The sequence below is a fragment of the Haemaphysalis longicornis genome, unplaced genomic scaffold (assembly GCF_048455015.1).
Source record: "Haemaphysalis longicornis isolate Haplotype H1 unplaced genomic scaffold, Haemaphysalis longicornis Haplotype H1 scaffold_78, whole genome shotgun sequence".
NCBI lineage: Eukaryota > Metazoa > Arthropoda > Arachnida > Ixodida > Ixodidae > Haemaphysalis > Haemaphysalis longicornis.
In genome coordinates, this window is record NW_027526441.1 from 1,101,952 (window position 1) to 1,108,368 (window position 6,417).

A 6,417-nucleotide genomic window follows, 5' to 3' on the forward strand; every position below is an offset into this window, starting at 1 on the left:
TCTTGGATTGTTGCTTGTGCCAGGGTGGCGCCGATCAGGAGGTCCATCATCGTCATCGCCACGCAGTTTTGGTTAGCTTCCCATGCTGTGGGGCTGCGTCCATGAAGAAAGCCACAGTCGCAAGTGAACGGAGCTTTAGAGAAGTAAAGAGGAGAGTGAATGGCACAAAGATAAGGCATATGCCCACAGAAATACACCTTATTTGTGTTAAAAGCGAAATCACTACGCCCTACACCTCATGACGACTTTGGTTGAACGCGAAGCTTTCTTGTGACGTATTCCTTGGTTGTCGACTGAGCTTGGACTTTGACCTGCAGACGGTGTGAACTTTGATTCGTTTAGCATCGACTTTGGCTTGCACGCAGTTTGGACTTTTGATCACAGCGGCTTTGAATTTGACCCTTCGCTATTTGGTTTCGCACAAAGATCTTCGCGTTCAACCGCCGTCGTCCTTTGTCGGAGATGTTATTACCTTGACAGGCAAATTTTACACGTCCATGCACATCTCTACAAATACAAAGTGCTTCGACATTGCCGGAATGGCGCAGTCGGATGTCTGGTACCTAATTCCTCCAATTCAATCGGCTATTTACCTTCTTAAAGCCTCCGACTCGTGGGTAAAATACTTTATATAGCAAAAACTTAATAAAGTAAACCTCCCCTTTTTTCAAACTTTTTACAAATCAAGACGCTGCCCAAAATCTTGCCTACTGTTACGCTTACAGCATAAAGGAAAAAAAAACACTATTCGCGCGTACTCCGACAAGCAGCCAGCAGAAAAATTATGTTCTTATTAGCCAGAAAGCTCGAATGGTCTCAAGTTGTACCCCCGAGGTAAAAATATCCGTCCGCTACCAATTATTCAAACTTTAGCAGCGACAGAAAAAACAATCATCTTGTTACTTTTTGTTTCAGTCTCTGCACTTACGCCACTTAATAAATTCAGGCTGCTCGCTGCGCCTGCAGCTTGCGGAAGTGGCCCTGCTGCGAACCGTTAAAAGCACCGAATGTATTCAAACACCTGCGTGAGAGGGCACGTCGGAAAAAAAATAGAAGCCACATGAGCGTTTAAACTATGATTAGAATGTATACGTCGGCCAGGTGGCAATGACCTTAGGTGGAACATCTCATGTGGCGAACATTGGAAGGCGTTGCTTTGTTTCAATTATAGGTCTACTCCCGTAACTTTTTATTACATGTCCAGAAAAAAAGTTGCACCCACCTAAGAATAACGCAAATTAGCGCTAAATACTTCTTCAGCATCGGCCGGGTGGTAGTAAAGTGACCTTTGCAAAGGCGCACTCGAAGAGAAGTAGAAAAAAAATGGCCAGCGATACGGCCAGTGCACACGTTCTTAGCGCGTTAACATCCGCTTATCAGCGGAAGTATTTGTCCAGTCACAGCAATCGACAACTTCCGCGTTTTCAGCGTCCGATAACTGCCCCGTAAGGGGCGTTGTCAGCGCATCGATCTTATAATCGGCAGGTCAAGCAGCGCGTTTATTCAATCAAAAAGTGCGTCTAATCAAGCAGTGCTTCTTTATCTCTCTTGGGCTGAACGACTTCGAAACGGGGGCAGCTTCATGCAAACCGCAGCTAAATTGAAAATCCTGTGTCTACTGAATGCTCATAATCAGTCATTTATTCCCAAATGCGCGCATACCATTGTTTGACGGCCTGCGTGCCCGCCAGTCAGCCTGTTTTTCACACCCAGGGCACTAATACCGGCAACAGTTGCAATTGTTGCAAGAATTTAAGGAAGAGATGAAGAATGATCTGAGGCTTCTCAAAGAGGCATTGGAACGTAGAATTCGATCTGACGAGCGAAACCTACGCTTATGGATAGAAGAAATTAAGAAAAGTCTTGATTTCATGAGCAAAGGCTTTGATGAGGCAAATGGACGTTGGTCAGAGGTGAAAAAGGAAAACGGTGACCTAAAAAAGAAAATGAAGCACTCCGCCACAAGGCTTGCACGCTAGAGAACGAGCTTAGCACTAGTCAACACAATTTGTTGAAAAATGAACATTATTCCCGAAATAGAAATATCAAAATTAAAGGTGTTCAACATGAACCGAGCGAAAACCTTGTTGCTATTGTGCAAAAGAAAGGTGAAGCTCCCGGTCAAATTTGTGTCGCCAAATGACATAAACGTCTGTCACAGACAGAGTTCGAACCAAGAACCCGGGCTATGCAAACACTGTCGTTCAATTCCCACGCCTTGAAAAGCGAGACAAGTTTCTCGAAAAGGCACGTAAAAAATTCCCTCGCACTTCCCCGTGGGGGAGGGTGTGTAAGTGCGAATAAACGGTTGCTACGCGAGCGAGAGCTCTCCCGCCCGAAGTGGAGAGGAGGCGCCCAACACCCGCAGTCACTGAGCGGAGAGAGGAGGAGGAGAGTAGCGCCCGCCGTTACGGCGAGGGCTTCACGAGCGCCCTCACGCATCGGAATGCGGAGCGCCCGCTACGCGAGCGAGAGCTCTCCCGCCCGAAGTGGAGAGGAGGCGCCCAACACCCGCAGTCACTGAGCGGAGAGAGGAGGAAGAGAGTAGCGCGCGCCCATCTCCCCCCGTTGCTAGGGAAGACGAGGAGGAAGACGAGGAGCGCTGTTGCTGTTGCTATGCGGACGACGGCGGCGGACGATTCAGGCTCGCTTAAGAAGTGCATTCGCACTTAAAAGCGTCTAACAAATGAAACCCTTGAACAACGATCGGATCAGCCTATATACATAAATGAACGCCTATGCCCTGGAATGAGACGGTTGCTTGGAATAGCGAATGCACGTAAACGCGAAAACGGGTGGAAATTTGTGTGGGTAAAAAACGGCAATATCTTTGCCCGCTAAGCCGAAAAGTCGTCAATAGTTGCCATAATCCCCGAAAGCTATATCAACATGTGCGCGGACGACGCTGCGCATATCGCTGAACATGTAGCCCAGAAGTCGCCCGTACTTCGTAGCGCCAGTGAAAACAATAGCCAAAGTAACGGTGCACAGAATCCCGCGTAGGGTCATCTGTCCATAAACCGAAAGCACTCAGTTACCTTCTCATGAGCACTGATTACATTCTGCCAGAAAACAATGTTTCAGCCGGTGGAGACATCAATCTAAATAAATGCCCGAAGCTTTTTCATCTAAACGCCCGATCACTCAGAACAACACAAGATGATGTCTCAGCGCTATTTGAGGCATGCAACGTAGGATTTTATGTTGTAATCTTCACCGAGACTTGGTATACCGAAGATTCAAACCATTACATACTGCCCGATTACAGCCATTTTTATATGAATCGCATAGGCAACCATGGAGGCGGCGTATCGGTTCAAACAACATTCACCAGCTTTGAAATAGTCTCGGAATACAGCCAAGTCACAGATAATTATGAAATCCTTTGCATAAACTACGACAAAAAACTATTTGCTGTTATCTACCGCCCGCCAACTGGATGTATTGCTGCTTTTTTTCGCTTTATTGATTGCTTGTTTTCGTATGCAGATGAGACGGTTTGCCTGCTAGTTCTTGGGGGAGACTAATATCGATGTAAAGAAACATTCCGGTACAAAGGCAGATGTTTTGGAAATCCTTGAGTGCAATGGGTTCTACAACGTCATCACATGCACTACCAGCACGCGTCACCAGCCCAACGTTTTCACTTCTTGACATGTTCATCACAAATTCTTCAAGGGATCCTAACATATCTGGGGTCTTGAGCTCCGGCATAAGTGACCACATGCCAATATTCCTTTTTGTCGATAAGCATGGCGCTAGCCGAGGTGCGCGGCCTAACAAAGCCTCATACCTTGTAATATCACCGAACACACCTAAAACCTTTAGCAACAATATTGTCGGAAGTAAACTGGGCTGAGATCTTCGCCATACAGAATGCAAATGCATACCTGCCAGGTTTAGGAAGATCCATGGGGAGATCTGACCGGGGAGGGGGGGGGGTAGTAGCAACAGAACGGGTAAATTTATGCACATTTTTTATTTGCTTACAACATAGTAGGAAATGAACTGTTGCTTCGTCCAAACTACCAACAAGCTACACCACTTAAATGTCCGATGTGGCTGACGCCGCCCTTTTCAGAAAGTCCTCTAAATAGTACTGCAACCGCAACACAAAACAGCAGGAACTGAACTATGTTTTTGCTTCGTCTAAACTAACAACATTCTACACCACAGTAGACACTAAATCTTCAAAACGGCCGTCCAGAACGGCCGTGCTCGTGCGTAAATGAAAGCAGTTGCGGCGCTGTGTTTCTGCAAATAGCAAACTAAGAATGGGACGAACAGGTTCACCGTCTCCGCATAGCCGACTCCCTTTTTAAGCACTTCATGGATAACGATGCCAATTGGTGTCGGGTTGGATTGTCAGGTATACCTCCGGAGCATTGTGGCCAGACTAGGAAAAAGATTAGGCCAAAGACACGTGCGTTTTCGGGAGATTTTTGTTTCGGTCGTACAATCGTACAAATCCATGAATATTCGGGAGTCTCCCGGACAATTCGGGAAACCTGGCAGGTATGCTTAAAATGTATCTTATGATGTATTTGTGGACCTTTTCAAGGCCGTTTATTTCGAATCTTTTCCACTGAGAGAATATAGACAAATAAAGGAAGTGCGAAAACCATGGATCAGTCCGCATATTGTAAAAGAAATTAAACTAAAGAACAAACTTTACCACGCATTTCTCAAATCCCAGAGCCAAAAGCATAGACTGAATTTAAAATTTTTCAAAATAAACTTAACAAGCAGATAGAAAAGGCAAAGAAAGATTACTATTATCGCCTCTTTGACAGCGTCTGCCTCCACAAAAGAGATGTCGTGTGGAAAAAGTTAAACGAAGTTATAATCCGGAAACCCCGTGCTACTCGCCTGGAATAAATTGTAGCTGATGGTGAAACCCTAACTGGAATATAGGTAGCGGACAAGTTTAACAACTATTTCACCGGACTTGGTGGCCACATTGATGTAAATAACACCTAAATGTCGCATATTATTCCTGAAACTGAAAATACAATATTTTTATGGCCAACAGATATTTCAGAAGTGTTTGTCGCTTTCCAGAATCTTAAAAATAGTCGATAAAAAGATGCTGATGCCCTTGAAATCAGACCAGTAAAATATGTGCTTGACATCATAGCTCCCGTACTAACGCATATTTTCAACCTCACCTTGTAAACTGGCACTTTCCCGAGAAATATGCAATTGGCTAGAGTAACGGTTGCTTACAAAGGGGGTGATAAAAATAAAATAGGCAACTACAGACCAATATCTATATTACCAGTATTTTCTAAGGGTTTGGAAAAGATGATAAATGTTAGAATCAACAGCTTTACACAAAAGTACAATCTGTTCACAGACTATCAGCACGGTTTTAGGGCAAGTCGCTCGACGGAATCCGCCTTGTTAGCTCAGAAGGAAGCAATTTTGGAAAACAGAAAAAAAGCTAATGACGTTAGGTATATACATAGATTTTAGGAAAGCGTTTTATAGGGTTAATCATGAGCTCTCGCTCGCTGAACTGGGACGATACGGTTTTCGGGGGACTCCCACGGCACTTGTGCGGTCATAAATAAGAAATTAATGAATGTAAATTTCACCCTTGTCAAATAACTGCTGGGGTGCCGCAAGGTAGTATTCTTGGACCGGTGCTTTTTTTATTTTACGTAAATGACATTGTACGCATAGACACCATTATAGGTTCATTATCTACGCTGATGGCTGCAGTGTACTGGTCCGTGGAAGGGATTTTCCATAAATTTTGACCAATGCAAATCGCATTTTTTACCAGCTTAAAAGTTGGTCCGAACTAAACGTCCTATCGCTCAATGAATCAAAAACTAAGTGTGTTCTTTTTTGTTTTCGAACTCCCTCTTTAGATTTACCGAAAAGCGTTACATTGGAACCCTTTACAATAGATATCGAAAAATATATAAAGACATTTGGTGTTATATTCTCGGAAAATATGAGTTGGGATGACCACATTAATTCTATCTGCTCAAAAGCACGCACGGTTGCCGGTGTCCTTAGGAGACATCGCCATGATTTCCCAACTAACATCAAGAAACTTTTGTGCAACTCCCTCCAGCAGCCCCACCTCAATTATTGCGCATTAGTGTGGGCAAACACCACTTCACAGAACCTACAGAAACTAGTACTAATACAAAAAAAGGCCGTGCGGGCTATAGATAATGTCTCGCACTTAGAGCACACTCAGCCACGTTTTCAAAAGCACAAAGTGCTCCGTGTCGGTGATATATACAATTATCAGCTACTGCGCAGCTACAGGAAAGCATCAGTTGAACGGAAAGTTAAGCTAGTTGGATCTGATTCATGTTTGAAGCGCGGACAGACGTAACACAAGAAGAGGACAGCACGAGCGCTTTCTGTCAACTGTTTATTCAATCGAAACACACACAC